General features: G+C 38.2%; 1 protein-coding gene across 1 annotated transcript in view; it reads left to right on the forward strand.

Annotated features, from left to right (window-relative positions):
• The first annotated feature begins 1,850 nt into the window (after window positions 1–1,850).
• Window positions 1,851–15,363, forward strand: part of AFF4 (AF4/FMR2 family member 4) — a 79,437-nt gene continuing 65,924 nt past the window's right edge. Inside the window, exon 1 of the mRNA XM_044664655.1 lies at window positions 1,851–1,904. The gene's annotated coding sequence lies outside the window, so the exon portion shown is untranslated. The remainder of the gene's footprint in view (window positions 1,905–15,363) is intronic.

Genomic DNA, 15,363 nt, shown 5'->3' on the forward strand with positions numbered 1-15,363 from the left:
AGAAAAATGAGATAATACATACTCCTAGGGTGGTGGTGGGGTAAACCTTCCTTAATTTCTTTTCTTTTCTTTTTTTTTTTTTTTTTGTTTGTTTGTTTAAGGGGTAGGCAATTGGGATTAAGTGATATGCCCAGGGTCACACAGCTAATAAATGCCTGAGGTTATATTTGAATGCTGGACCTCCAGTCTCCAGACCTGACTCTATCCAGCTGCTCCCTCAATTTCTTCTTAAAATCAGTGGAGCTCTTAGGTTATCTACCTATCAATCCCTCTTCTAATTTAATAAGACATTTAAAAGATTCTCATTTATGACCTTTAGATTTTATGTTTAGGAGCATTAAAAAACAGAAATTTAGGCCTCCAGGTATAGTTTAAAAATTTTTATCATTCATTTAAATTTTTTTTGAGTTCCTAATTTTCTCTCTCCCTCCACCCACTGAGAAGGCAAGCAAGATAATTCCCAATATACATGTGAAGAAATGAAATTCATAGCCATGATGCAAAAAAAAAAAGCAAAAAAAATAAAGTGAAAAAAGTATACTTCAATCTGAACTCAAAGTTCTCTCTGGAGTAAGATCACATTTTTCATCATAGATCTTTTGGAATTGTCTTGGATCACAGTATTAGTCATACATAATCTTTCACAGTTTATTATCATTACAATATTGTTGTTATTGTGTACAGTGTTCTAGTTCTGCTCACTTAATTTTGCTTTGACTAGTGTCTTTCTAGGTTTTTCTAAAAGCATCCCCCTCATCATTTATAGCACAATAGTCTTAAGAGGATCTTTTAATCACTACCCTATTAGTCAAGGCTTTTGCTGCTAAAGGACAGGGTGTAATGAATTGAATTTAGTTGTGGAGGAAAACATTTTCAAATGATACTGAAGAAAATTATTAAGTGAGGAAGTTCAAGATCTATCCACCACTCGCCTCCCATCTATATACACCATGTGGTGATAAATATTTAAGGATAGAAGACAAATTTCTGTTTGATTATTTTTACAAGAGACTATTCGGCGAGTGGGGTGGGTTAATAATAGCTAAAAATACTAGCTATCTTTTCAAACTTTGCAAAGTCTTTTATCAATATCCCACACAACCCTGAAAGATAGGTGCTCTTATGGAAATAGAGGCTTTCTGATTTGCCATGGGTCAAATGGCTGATTTTCTTCCTCAAAACCAGCTTAAAGGTCTTGTGTTCAAACGTAGGGTAGTAGGGCAGCACTTTGAAGGTTTTTTGGGCGGTAGATGAGGTGGTTATGTAGTCCCTTGGCCCCAGTCTAGTGTTCGGAGGGGGTGGTGAAGCTGTGCCTCAGGGTCCTAGGTTGGGGAAGAGGCCTAGCTGAGCTCGCAGGGCGCCGGCTGCTCGTGCCAAGGTTGTGACGAAGGAAGGCCTCGCTGCCAGGCTTGCCAAACCTCCGGGCAGAGAACAAACAGGTTCATCAGGCCAAGCTTTCAGCACCCAGGACCCCTGATGCACCAAGAAAGGAGGGAGGGCAGAAGAAAGAAGGGCCGGTAGAAGGACTTAGGCTAGGGTACTTCCCTAGCCCATCCGCTCGAGTTTTGACCATTCCGGGTTGGGTTACGTTTCGACTTACAATATATACATGCGCAGAACCTCAGACCCCACCCCGCCCCCGCCCCCGCCCCCGCTCCCGAGCGCTCTCAAACAGAGGGACGTGTGCAGAGTAGAGGAGGCCGCACGCCCAGCGGGCCCAGAGTAACGAGTCTGGGCGGCCGCGATCTAGAGCTTCTCGCATTTCGCTGCTCTCCTTCTTCACCCTTTCCTTTCCCGAAGGGGAGGGGGCGGGGAAGCGTCACGTGACGCGCTCCTCTGAGCCAGAGCGGCTTCACCCCTCCCCCCACCGGTGGGAGGGTCACGTGGGCGGTGCTGCTGCTAGGGTAAGTCACAGTTCCCGACTGCGGAGAAGGAGAGCCTCCGCCGTCGTCGCCACCGCAGCCGTCACCACCGTGGAGCGGGCGGGGGTGGGAATTCCGGTGCTGCGGCCTCCGCCATCACCTTCCTGCCTGCGTCTTCTGGGCTCTCGCTCTGACCACCATGGAGCAGGGCTGGGCCCCCAAAGCAACAGCCGCCGACCCCACCTTGTGAGGCGTAGCCGCTGCCTTCGTCGCCTCCTCCGAGGGCCTCTGGGGCTTCTAGGGCCTCGTTTCACGCTCGCCGCCTCCCCCCCGTCGGCTCTTCCTGCTGCCCGCGTCCCGGGGCCGCTCCTTCGCCCTTCACCTCGGGCCCCTTGGGGCCAGACCTAGATGTGTGCTCGGTGAGAGGCCCAGGCCGGATCGAAGGCCCGCGGCCCGGGACGCCGCTACTGCCACCACCACCAGGACATGGTTTGGGCCTAGCGGAGTCGGGACAGGAGGTGAGAAGCTCTTAGGACTACGGGGCTGTTTGGGCCTACTCGGCCCTAGCCCGGCCCGCCCGCTCTGCCGAGCGTCGCAAGCGAGGGAGGAGGAGTCGGGGCGGTGGGCTTCGTCCTGCCACTCCCCGCGGGGGTCTCCCTCCCCTTCACACCCAACCCCCTCCCTTAAAGAAAACCTCTTCTCCGCGTTTCTCCATCCCTGAACTTGTCTCTAGTCGCTTGCTTGGTGGATCTTACACTTTTTCTTTTTTAAACGTCTCTAGTTTGGGTCAAGTTTTCTGTAGCTAAAGAGAAAATGGGTTCCAATTTTAAACATTTTTTTGCCCTTGTTTTCCCTCAAGGAACCCTAGACTTCCCCCTTCCCCCTCATTTCCCCCCCGCCATTCTTTTCCTTTTTAACTCTGTAATGAATTGATCTCGTAAAAATAGCACTCTTGAGGGAGGGTGTGTTCTTGTAATAAATGTTAGTGAAACTATCCCCCTACCCCCCAGGTATCCATGTATCTTGAAGTACCCCTCCCTCACCACACCCCCAGATAGCTGTTTCCCTACTTCACTTCAATTGCCCATAGTTGGATATTGATATTTAAAGGCTTTTTACTTGCTGCTAGTCTCGGGGGTTAATCTCCAGTAATTGACGTCAGTGCTTTGTTCCTTCCACTTTGCTGTGTTTCAGGCTCTAAGGATGTATTATAGGCTAGATGATTTTAAAGAGAGCCTTCTATGCTGTTCCTTTCACAAAAGACATTTATAAGGGAATAGAGGTAGCAATGAGAACTTTCAATTTCTGGGTGGGAAAAGTGAACTAAGGGCACTTTTCTTATCAAGGTGTATATTATTTCTTTCCCTTGTTCGGGGAAATTTAGGCCTTTTAAAAATACTCAAGGAAGATTTGAGTTATTTACACGTTCGAAGCCTATGGACAGACTTTCCTCCCCTCCCCAAATATATTTAGTTGTAGGGTTAAATTGCCTAAAATATTAGTTCTTATATTCTGCTAAAGGAATTGTTTATTCAACTGCCATTCAGTTTACTTATGGAGAGACATTTTATTTTTTCTAACTTTATAAATTCAGAGATTAGGGGAAAAGCTTTTGTGTTGAGTGACTACCTCCAATCAATCTGTGGTTATTTATATCCTTAAAAGAACCCTTCAGAAGCGGTCACTTGCTCCATGAAAAGCCGATCTCTTTACATTTCTCAATTTCATCTCCCACCATGAAAATGTCTGGCTATATCACAAATTATTCCTACCATTTCTTTCAGTGTCAGTTTTCGGTATTCAAAGTAAAACATTCACAAAAAAAGTTTCATATAGCTTTTGAGGTTTGCACCCCAAAGTCTGTAGGAAACAGTAGGTTGCTTTTCATAAAAGTAAGAAATTACAGAATTGTTTGGAACTTTTCTTCTCCCAGCTAGTCTTATAGATACTGAAAACACTGAGCTGTGTTAATTACCAAGTGGGGTGTAAATGTGGTTTTATTCCTTTCATCAAACACTTTAATTAATGGAAAATACAGAGACACTGAAAGATATGTAGCAAACACTGTAGGAAGAATAATTCTTGCCTCCTATTTAGTAGGGCTTTATTGAATTGAATATTAATTTTCTTCTGATTAACTTGACAATAAATGTGGTAGTATTATGAAATTGTAAGAAAGATCAAAATTTCATAGGATAGGAATTTGGAGGGGAATAGGAGTGGGAAGGAAATGTGGTTAGACATCGTCATTCCTTTGTAATTGATTTTCTCAGGGCATAGAATGCTCCTAAAAATTGCATTTCTTATACTTTTCAAAGTTTTAAGAAAATGTTTGTGGTTTCATGTATATGTCAGGTTGCCAAAAAAATTGACATTTTTCATAGTTTTATAGTTTCTGTATAGATCCAGTTCAAAACTTGAGTCTCCCAGTTTCTGTTGTCCTACTATCCACAAAACCTAAATGGTTTGATGGGTTTGGGGGGAGGGGAAGATTATTTGAGGAGCAGAAAGCCCTGAATAACCCTGCTGAAATGTTTGCGTGTTTAAAGTTGAAATAGCCAAGGATTGGAGTTATATGATGGTGTTATCTACGCTGATAAAGCAGGTACAATCTTACAATGAAAAAATGTTTTCTAAAGCTTAAAAAAGTTTCCTATTTTTTTAATAACTTTTCTGTATTAAATTTCACCTATTCCCATTTCCTCTGATAAATTAGAGGAATCATTTGATCACTTTAAATTTGTTGGCCAGCTTTTGGAGTTATTGTGAAATTGGGTGTAGTCCGTGACTAAAGGGTGTACTACTAGGAGCTAGCCTGACTAGTTACCTTGCAACCTTTTTTCTCCTGTAGAAGGATATTATTCCCTTGCTTTTAGTAATTGAAATTCCACAGACCCACCTTTCTTGAATGTTCAAAATGTACCTTTAAAAAAGGTGTGAGTATATAGAGAAGACTAGCCAAAGGTTATTTGTAATTATAAGATCATAGACCTATACCTGAAAGGGACCTCAGAGGCCAGGGTTGTTGCCTCTTTTTTATCAATATGTCAACTGATGTCCATGAAGATTAAGTGACTGGCAGTAAACATTAAAAGCAGCATTTGAAACCCATGTCCTCTGAATCCAAAGACTTTTTGTATTTTGGAAAATTATGTGTATTCCTCATATTTTGCCTTGGTTTTCAACTCAGTAATTCCCTAAAAATAATCCTTTTAATAAAAAATATAGAGAGCTACTGGCACAAGAATATAAATTCTACAACTCAACTATTAGCAAAATTTGTATTGAAATTAAGTCTGAACATGAGATTTGTGAGAAGAAATATTTACATATTATCCACATCTGTTTAGTTCATGAGCTACACTTTGAAAGTGCTTTTATACGATAGAAATAATACAGCCTACTAAAATTTTTAAAGGTATGGAAGGCTTTGTAGACTAGTTGTCTGCCCTCAGGATTGTTTAGTGAGCCATCAATGTTTATAAAGATGAACTTTGGGGGCAGCTGGGTAGCTCAGTGGATTGAGAGTCAGGCCTAGAGATGGGAGGTCCTAGCTGTGTGACCCTGGGCAAGTCACTTGACCCCCATTGTCTAGCTTTTACCACTCTTCTGCCTTGGAGCCAATACACAGTATTGACTCCAAGATGGAAGGTAAGGGTTTTTAAACAACAACAACAAAAAAAGATGAATTTTCATATCCTATAAACTTATTTTTGTGGAATCATTTTCTTAAATAGGATAGAACAACCCTGTAGGCATTTTTAGAACATGGAAGAAAAGAACCAGGGATTGATCTTTTGTGTAGAAAATAATTTAAAATACACAGTGTTCTTTATTCTCAAAGACACTTTTGTTTGATTTTGATTCCAGGTGCTGTCCAGTATCTTCAGCCCTAGCCTAAGTGGACCACTTTGCCACTTAAACCTGAATTGAGCTGTAACTGTTGACATTGATTATTCTGAGTCAAACAGGAACTAGCACTTTTTGTGGTATAGTGAGAGAGGGATCCTTGAAAAGTTACAATTAAAAAAAAATACTAGCTGTGGTGTGTTATGGGTGAAAAAGTAGGTGGCAAAAACTGTAAAAGTCTATGAGTTTTGGGGGCAGCTGGGTAGCTCAGTGGAGTGAGAGTCAGGCCTAGAGACAGGAGGTCCTAGGTTCAAACCCGGCCTCAGCCACTTCCCAGCTGTGTGACCCTGGGCAAGTCACTTGACCCCCATTGCCCACCCTTACCAATCTTCCACCTATAAGACAATACACCGAAGTACAAGGGTTTTAAAAAAAAAAGTCTATGAGTTTCATCATGACAATAAATAAATAAGCATAAATGGTATCACCAAAATTTCATACTGTATCAAATTCCTTAAGAGGAAGTGTGGCATAGAAAATAAAAGTTTCTCTAAGAGTCAGGAAGACTGCCTCTTAACAGACACTGGCTCGGTAAACCTGGACAATTCTTTATTTTATTTTTTAAACTTGTACCTTCCGCCTTAAAATCAATACTATATATTGGTTCCAAGACAGAAGAGTGGTAAGGGCTAGGTGATGGAAGTTAAGTGACTGAGGCTAGATTTGAATCTGGGACCTCCTATCTCTAGGCCTGGCTCTCAATCCACTGAGACCCCCCAGCTATCCCCCTTTCTTAAGACTATCTGTTCCATAGAAAGGGCTGACTGACTTACATTGGTAGATGGAATTTTTTCGTTTAAGGGCTTCCCTTTATTGATGAAATCGAAGCTTCAGGCCCCAACTCTTTTCTATTAGATTTTTTAGCAGAAACTATTTGTCTCAAATTCTATACCCTTGTGACTAGATTTTCATGGAATGGAAGTCCCAGAAAGATTTCTCTCTTCATATTCTCTTAATCTTGATTGTAGTAATCATCTTTGGACAGTCTTAGCCTTGTTATTTTGTGTCAAGTTGTCTGAAGAAACAGATTTGAAAGCATAGTGTATTAACTAATCTTCTCTAATCCTTAATAATCTTGAGGGGAGGAAGAGACAGGCCAGTCTGAATTAGTGGCAAACTGAATTATAAAATCCCTTGAAAGAAATTAAAGTTTATTATTTATTGTTTCAAAAACTAACTTTTTTCAAGTAGTTGCTTATTTTAGCATAATACTTATAATTTGTAGGGAAAATGAAAATTTTAGCTTAGTTTGCTCTTTCTCCTTCTCTTTCTCTCTTCCCTCTTAATATTCTATTTATCTTTTGGGGACATGAGTGTATTTCTAAATTGTATCATAGATCTTCAGAGTTGGAAAAAGAAAACTTGTGAGTCTTTTAGTCTAGCCTGTATTTTTAAAAAAAGTGCCCACTGTGGTATACAAAAAGTAGTTTTGTGGTTTTTACAGACCTTATGAGGCAACCTGCTTCATTTTTTTTAAGGCTTTATTTGCTTGAGAATAATTTTCTAATGTTAAGCTTAAACTTTCACCTTTGCATTTTCTACCCATTCATTACTCCTAATTCTGTCCTTTGGGGCCAAAGCAAAATAACTAATCCCTCTTTCACCTGACTGCCCAATACTTGAAAATAGCAGTCATATACCTGTTGAATCTTTTCTACTCCAGAATAAACACTCCCATTTCCTTCAGCTAGTTCCCTCGTTTGACTTGGACCAGATGGTGCTTCATTATTCTTTTTGCTCTTCCCTGAACAATCTCCAGCTTATCGGCATTCTTTCTAAAATGTGGTAGACAAGAACTACTATCATATCTTTATTCCCGGAAGATATTACTCTCTTAATGCAGCCTAAGTTTGCATTAACTCGTGTAGCTGCCATATTAATATTACATTATTGATATATTGAGTTTGCAGGACATAAAATTCCCAATCTTGACTCCCCCCCCCCAAAACTGCTAACTATGCCTCCCCCAGATTCAACATTGGAAGGAATAGAAGCCCAGAAAGCTGAAGTAAGTTGTCTATGGTTTCATAACAAGTTAATGGAGCCAAGGGTAGAAACCACTTTACTTGACCCCAGGTCTTTTCTACTCTGAAATTTTGGTTGCATTATCTTTGGATCAGAGATAAAGTTCTGCTGAACGTTATAATAATGCTAGTTAAAGTTCTATCATGTCATTTCTAGGTTTTGGTTCTGAAACAATTTCATACAGGTTCTTCATTTGTCCAGTGCTCTGAAGGAATGTTAAGCTAAACTTTTTACATTCCTGTATTCTCATTGGGTCAACTGATATTTATTAAATAATTACTATGTGTTTGATACTGTGCTAAATGCTAAGAATGTAAAGATAAACAAAAGCAGATCTTGCCCTTAGGAGTTCACATTCTCAATAGAAAAGACAATATAATATAAATCATAATATCATATGTTCATGCATTCAAATTAAACCTCTTAATTTGCACTAAGAAGTCTCAGATTGTCCAGAAAAACTGTAGTGTAGTGGAAAGAACACTGGATTTGGAGCTAAAAGAGCTGAGTTTGAAACCAGGGCAAGTCAAAACTCTCTGATACTAGATTTCTTTGCTTGTAAAATTAGAAGTTTAATGTACTTTAGTAAATGTTTATGGGCAGCTGGGTAGTTCAGTGGATTGAGAGCCAGGCCTAGAGACAGGAGGTCCTAGGTTCAAATCTGGTCTCAGACACTTCCCAGCTGTGTGACCCTGGGCAAGTCACTTGACCCCCATTGTCTACCCTTACCACTCTTCTGCCTTGGAGCCAATATACAGTATTGACTGCAAGACTGAAGGTAAGGGTTAAAAAAATAAATGAAATTAATGTTTATAATTTTTAGGGAAAAGTACAAATTTGAACTTTGCCTGGTCTACCTCCTTCCCTGTCCCCCTTAATATTTCATTTGTCTTTTGGAGACCGGTTGTTGAGTGAGAATATTTAAATTGGATCACAGAATCTCAGAGTTAGAAGACACCATGACAGCCATTTGCAGAAGCCCATATTAATAGTACCCAAGAAATAGTCCTGCAGTCTTTGTTTGAAGGCCTTCTGTAGCAGCTCACTTCTTATGATCTAGATATAAAATTAAATCATAAACAAAATAGAGACTCATGGAAGAAATCTATCTACCGAAAGGAAAAATGTTTATAATCAAGCAATACAGAGGATTGAAAAAGGCACATAAGGAACTAAATTAAATGTATAAAAATAGGAGCCATTCTTCAATTGATAAATGGTTAAAAGATATGACCAGTAAGTTCTCAAGGAAGAAATCCAAGCTATTTTTAGCAATATGGAAAATGCTCCAAATCACAAGAGAAAAAAAATTTATATCCATCTCACACACTGATTAGTTTGGCAAAATTTATTTTTTTTTAAAGGAAAATGCAAAATATTGGAAAGGAAAAACAGGCATACTGATATGTTGTTGATAGAGCTGTGAATTGGTCTAACCGTTTTGGAAAGCAGTTTGGAACTATGTCCCGAAAGTTAATACTGTACCCATGCTTTGACCTATCAATACTACTAGTACATTTGTACCCCAAGGAGATCAAGAAAAAGGGGAACTGGTCTAATATGTATAAACAATATTTATAGAAGCCTTTTTTAAAAAAAATTAACAAAGGACTGGAGAATGACTGAACACATTGTGGTATATTAACATAAGGTTATTGTCCTATGAGAAATGAAGGAGGCAGATGGGTGGCTCAGTGGAGACAGGAAGTCCTGGGTTCGAATCTTGTGTCAGACATAGCTGTATGACCTGGACAAGTCACTTAACCTCCATTGCCTAGCCCTTACCACTCTTTTGCCTTGGAACCAATACACAGTATTAAAGATTACTAGGAAGACTTGTAAGGAGTCATGCAGAATGAAGCAAGAAGAATCAAGTGAACATTGACATCATTTTTGGACATAGCCTGTATGGAAATGTGTTTTGAATGACTAAGTTTATGTGTTATAAGGATTTTGTAGGGTTTTTTTCTGAGTAGGGAGAAAGAAAAGGACACAATAATTGAAAAAAAAAAATTGTAAGAATAAATCCATAACATTAAGGTATAAATAAAATGTTACTTAATACCAAGAATGGAAAAGTTTGGGATCTGAGAATTCATAAGGACTTAGACCTGGAAAAATCCTCAGTACTTCTACATAGAATAAAAATTTTTAAAAATAAATTAGAAAGGTAGTAAGGGGCCAGGTTATGAAGAGCTTTAAATACCAGGGAGTTTTTTTTTTTTTTTTAATGACTCTGGAAGTAATAGGCAGTTACTGGATTGAACAGGTGACATGGTTGAATGTATCACTTAGGAAAATCACTGTACCAGTTGAGTGGAAAATAGATTGGAGTGATAGGGAAGCACAGGGCTGGAGGACCAAGTCATTTAATAAATTTAATTTAGTTATTTATAATAGTTATATAGTACATTTAATTAATCTCTACTATGTGCCAGGTGCTGTGCTAAGTACTAAGGATACGAAAAGAAGCAAAAAACAGCTCATACCCTCACAGAGAGACAACATACAAACAAATATTATGCAGACATGCTCTATTCAAGATAAATAGGAACTAATTTAGAGAAGTAAGGTGCTAGAATTAAGAGGGACTGGGAAAGGGTTCCTGTAGATGATGAGATTATAGTTGGGATTTAAAGGAAGGTAGTAGAGATAAAGGGAGAGAGTATTCTAGACATGGAGTCACAGGGTGGGGAAGCCAGCAAGAGAAAATGTCTGAAGATGAGAAATGAACTATTTTGTTCATGACATGGAACAACATCAAGGTCATTGTCACTGTACCAAAGAATAAGTAGTGGAGTTTAAGGTGAAAGAAGACCGGAAATGCTGGAGGGGACAAGATTATGAAGGGCTTTGAAAGCCAAACAACTTTTTGTATTTGATCTTAGAAGTGATAGGGAAGGGCAGCTGGGTAGCTCTGTGGATTGAGAGTCAGGCTTAGAGATGGGAAGTCCTAGGTTCAAATCTGGCCTCAGACACTTCCCAGCTGTGTGACCCTGGGCAAGTCACTTGACCCCCATTGTCCACCCTTACCACTCTTTCACCTAGGAGCCAATACACAGAAGTTAAGGGTTTAAAAAAGAAATGATAGGAGCCACTGTAGTTTGAATAGGGAGGTAATATGGTACTTTAGGAAAATCACTTTGGTGGCTGAATAGAAGATGGATTGGCATAGGAAAAGACTTAAAGTAGATAGACTCACTTGCAGGCTAGTACAATAATCCAGGTATGAGATGATGGGACCTATAGTATGATGGTGACAGTGCCAGAGGAGAGAAAGGGTCATATACAAGAAATGTTATGAATAAGATTTGGCAAGAGATTGGATATGTGGAGTGATAGAGTGGAATCATGGATGACACTGAGGTTGGGAACCTGACTGAATAGAATGACAATAATATAGTAAAGTAGGAATTAGGAGAGGGTTTTGTAGGGCTGAGAGGGAGGGATAACAAGTTATTTTTTGGACATGTTGAGTTTGAGGCCTATCAGATATTCATTTCAAACTGCCATGTCATTTCTACTGAATTAAAAAAAAATCCATTTCTGATATCCAACTATTTGACAGGGTCAAAGATTCTGGTGTCAAGAATTTTATTTTCTATTATTTCAGTAGGTTTTCCTGCTGAGGTGTTAAGGCTGCAGCACCTGCAGAAACAGTTATCAGACTGAATTTCCCCACTGGTTGTTTCCTGATATGATAACTAAAGGAGGGCTGAGGCTAGAGGGTAGACCAGAGGAAATGCTACTAAACCTGGTTTTGTTAGTGAATAGGTTAGACCCTTTATCCTTGTTGATTATTTCAGTCAGTGATGGCTGGAGGACCTGAGTTGGAAGCAGGGCAGATAGCCTTGGACACTGACATGCTCAAGGCTTTTTCAGGGTCCTTAGCTATTTCTCTCTGGAGGATTGTAGTAGCTTTAACTTGCCTGGTGAATTCTGGCTCTTTTTTCTCCTTCAAAAATGCCTTTCTGCTTCAGATAGACTGGTTTGCTTGCCTTGTAATCTGTATTTAACACCTCCACCCCGCAACTTGAGCCTCTTATTTTAAGTCTAGATGATAGAAATATTATTTCATAAACCCTCTGCCCCCTAGCAAGATATTGCTACTAAAGTTGTTTGGAATAAAAATGGAAAATTATGAAGAGCTAATTTCTTTTAAAGTTTTGTTTAATGCCTTTTGTTTATATACAAGTCTATATCACTACACAGATTTTTCTGTCTTATAAAAGAAAAGCTATTCAGTAAAACTGGCCAAAGTGGCTAGGCCTGAGGATCATTGCTGTAGTTTGAATCCCTAATCACCTATCTCTCTGAGAAGAGGGAAGCTGTTTTATCATGTTATATAACACTAAGATTAAATCATTGAAATTAATTTACATTTAGCTTCCTTTTATTTTGTTTTGGTCAAACAGTTTTGATGAAGCCAAGATACAAGTAAAAATCTCTCATCTTAAAGTTACTGAAATTATTTTAAGATTCAAATAAATAAAATTTGGGAATAAAACTGTTGAACTAGCCTTTAAATGAAAAAAATGGTTTCTTTGTATCTGAACAGGCACTTGCTGAATAGGTGAATATAATGTAATAAATTAATATTTTACTTTGAAAGTTGAATTTGTATTTTAAAGTAAGTTTGAAATTTTGACCCAAAGTCAATAATTTGTTTGAAAAAGGATTTTTTTCCTCTTGATCATAGTTACCAAATGAATTAGAGCAAAGCTTATTGGATAGTTAGAGAAGGTAGATTATACAAATCTTTCTGTTATGGTATATTGTATATAATTTTTTCTTTTTTTCTAAACAGTCTAAAATTTTTGAGTTTCAGAATTCTTTCTTCAGTCCCTTTCCCACCCATTTGAAAATGCAAGCAATATGATATTCATTTGCCATAATATAAGATGAACTATACTTTAGAATTTTTTCTATTCTAATGATAAAATACTTATTAATTGAAACTTTCAGACCTATAATTTCATTTGTGCAGGGAATACTTTTCACCAGCTCTCCTCTTTGACAATTTATATTCTTAGTTGCTTGGAATACTGAGCAGTTAGGTGATTTGCTTAAGTTCTCAAAGCTAAGTGCCAAAGACTAGACCCGAAGAGTTCCTGACTCCAAGGACAGTGTAGCTTTCTATCTAGTAGAAGGAACTGCTTGTCAGTCAACCGTTATGATAAAAATAGAGACTCAGCCAGTTTTAAGTTTACTGATAAAATGAAAAGATGAGATGAGAGAGCACAAATTTTTCTTAAGGAATGATTAACCAATTATAGAGTCTCTATTTAGCTGGCTTAAGGCCTATACTCTTTATCAGTAGTACCTGCAGTTAGTCTCTTCAAGAGTGAAAGTCAAGAGTCTCCCACCTTTCTCCCCTTTCCCTTGGTGCCCTTCTATACCCCCCTCTCCAGCTCCTCCCTCCATAATGTTGAAGTCAGGAGACCCTAGGCCAGGGGTCGGCAACATATGGCTCTTTTCTGCAGGAGCCATAGTCATTTTTTTTCAGGCACTGTTACAGGAGCGTGCACTGTGAGCACTGTACGGCTCTCACGAAATTACATTTTAAAAAATGTGGCGTTTATGGCTCTCACAGCCAAAAAGGTTGCCGACCCTTGCACTAGGCCATTGGATATGACTATCACAGGGGCTGTGGCAGGATGGAGCTATTTTTCCTCACACACAACAAACACATCAATCTACTCTGTGCCTGTTACTGAGGATTCTTGGACAAAAATGAAACAGTCTCTGTCCTTAAAGAACTTGTATTGAAGGAGACAAAATATATGTGTATGTGTGTATTTATATGTATGTATGTTATATATGTGTGAGTAAGTGTAGGCACATATATATATGTATATATATATATACATATATATATGGAGGGAGAGAGAGAGAGAGAGAGAGAGAGAGAGAGAGAGAGAGAGAGAGAGAGAGAGAGAGAGAGAGAGAGAGAGAGAGAGAGAGAGAGATTTTTTTGTGGCAGGTATCAGCAGTGAATCAAGAAAGGCTTCTAACTCCAAGTGAATAGAGCACTGGATCTGCAATTAAAAAGATCTGATTTCAGATGTTTGATCATTTTGAAGTTTATTCATTTGACCTATTTTCCCTTAGAAATTATACTTTGATAGTACTGAAATGCTAGAGAGCAAAAGTTGATATTTTTTAAAGTATATTTACTTGTCAATCTTATAGATCTACATGCAAATTCTAAAAACATTTGAAGATATCTAAGTATTTACTTTGTATATTTAATATTGTATGAAATTGAGTTACTTAAGACTTTAATTAACACTGACAATAAGGAAATTCATTATATTAATGTATCAGTTACCTCTGAGAGTAAATATGGAAAAAAATATAGAGGCTTAGCTAGTTTGGGTATATCATATATAGGTGCTGAGTCTTTGTTTAACAAACATTAAGTATACTGGAGGATACAAAAATGAACAAAACTTCATGGAGCTTAAGGTGTTTGGGGTTGCTTTTTTTTGGAAGGCAAGAGAAGTGCCTCCCTGGGAGGTGGGGAACAGGAATAATTAAATACAAAATTCATACAAAGTAATTCCCCTGGGAGTGCTATTACATTCTATTATTTTTCCCAACTTCAGAATCCAAGTAAGTTGAGAACCCTAGGAAAGTTATCTGCTTTTAACTATAGTTTATATAACATTCTACCTCTTTGCTGAGGTATAGTGCTTTTCCTCTTCTTTTCAAATGAAGTAAGATTAATAATGATAAACCAGTGCAGTTACTTATGATAAGAGCCATCAGAATAAATTTTTAGGCATTGTTAAAAGTTGAAAGATTTTGTTTCCTTTGAAATGAGAGATGAGACCTATCTATTAGAGGAAAAGAGGAATGATTTGCAAAATGAGTTTCAGTTATTAATATGTAATAGTTTAGTTATACACTAGAATGGCTGTGAAGTAAATCTGTCTTCAACCCTATTTGAGGTTTAGTCACAGAGATGGTTAAAAAGAAATCAGAGCATGTATGGATCTTTAAGTGTTGTAATGAGGCTTTATCATTGTGACATTACTAAATAATAATGAATAAAAAGGTAAAAATAAAATTAAAGGTTCCTTATTCCTGTTACCATAGTAATGCTTCAGTACATAAAATCCCTGACTTTTAAGTTGTAGGGTACTATCTCCAACAGTAAGAAACATTTAAGGTCCTATTATGTACAAAACTTTGTATTCAGAAAGAAAAAAACACTTTGTACTCAGAATTTCTAAGTAGTAGGGAAATTAGATTAAAATTGCATTGGAAATGTATTAGTATTTTGTGAGGATCCATGGTAAAGATTATTTTTTAAATTTAATTTTATTGATTAATTAAGAAAAATTTTCCATGGTTAGATGATTCATGTTCTTTCCTTTCCCTCCTCCCACCCCTTTCCCATAGCCAATGCGCAGTTCCACTGGGTTTTACATGTATCATTGATCAAGACCCATTTCCTTATTATTGATCAGTAGGGAGATGTAAAGATTATTTTTAATAAGGGTGGGAGTGGTAGATGAGCAATGAGGAGAACATTTGAAGTGAATTTTACAGGATGAGTTGG

Source organism: Gracilinanus agilis, chromosome 2, assembly GCF_016433145.1.
Source record: "Gracilinanus agilis isolate LMUSP501 chromosome 2, AgileGrace, whole genome shotgun sequence".
In the NCBI taxonomy this organism is placed as follows: domain Eukaryota; kingdom Metazoa; phylum Chordata; class Mammalia; order Didelphimorphia; family Didelphidae; genus Gracilinanus; species Gracilinanus agilis.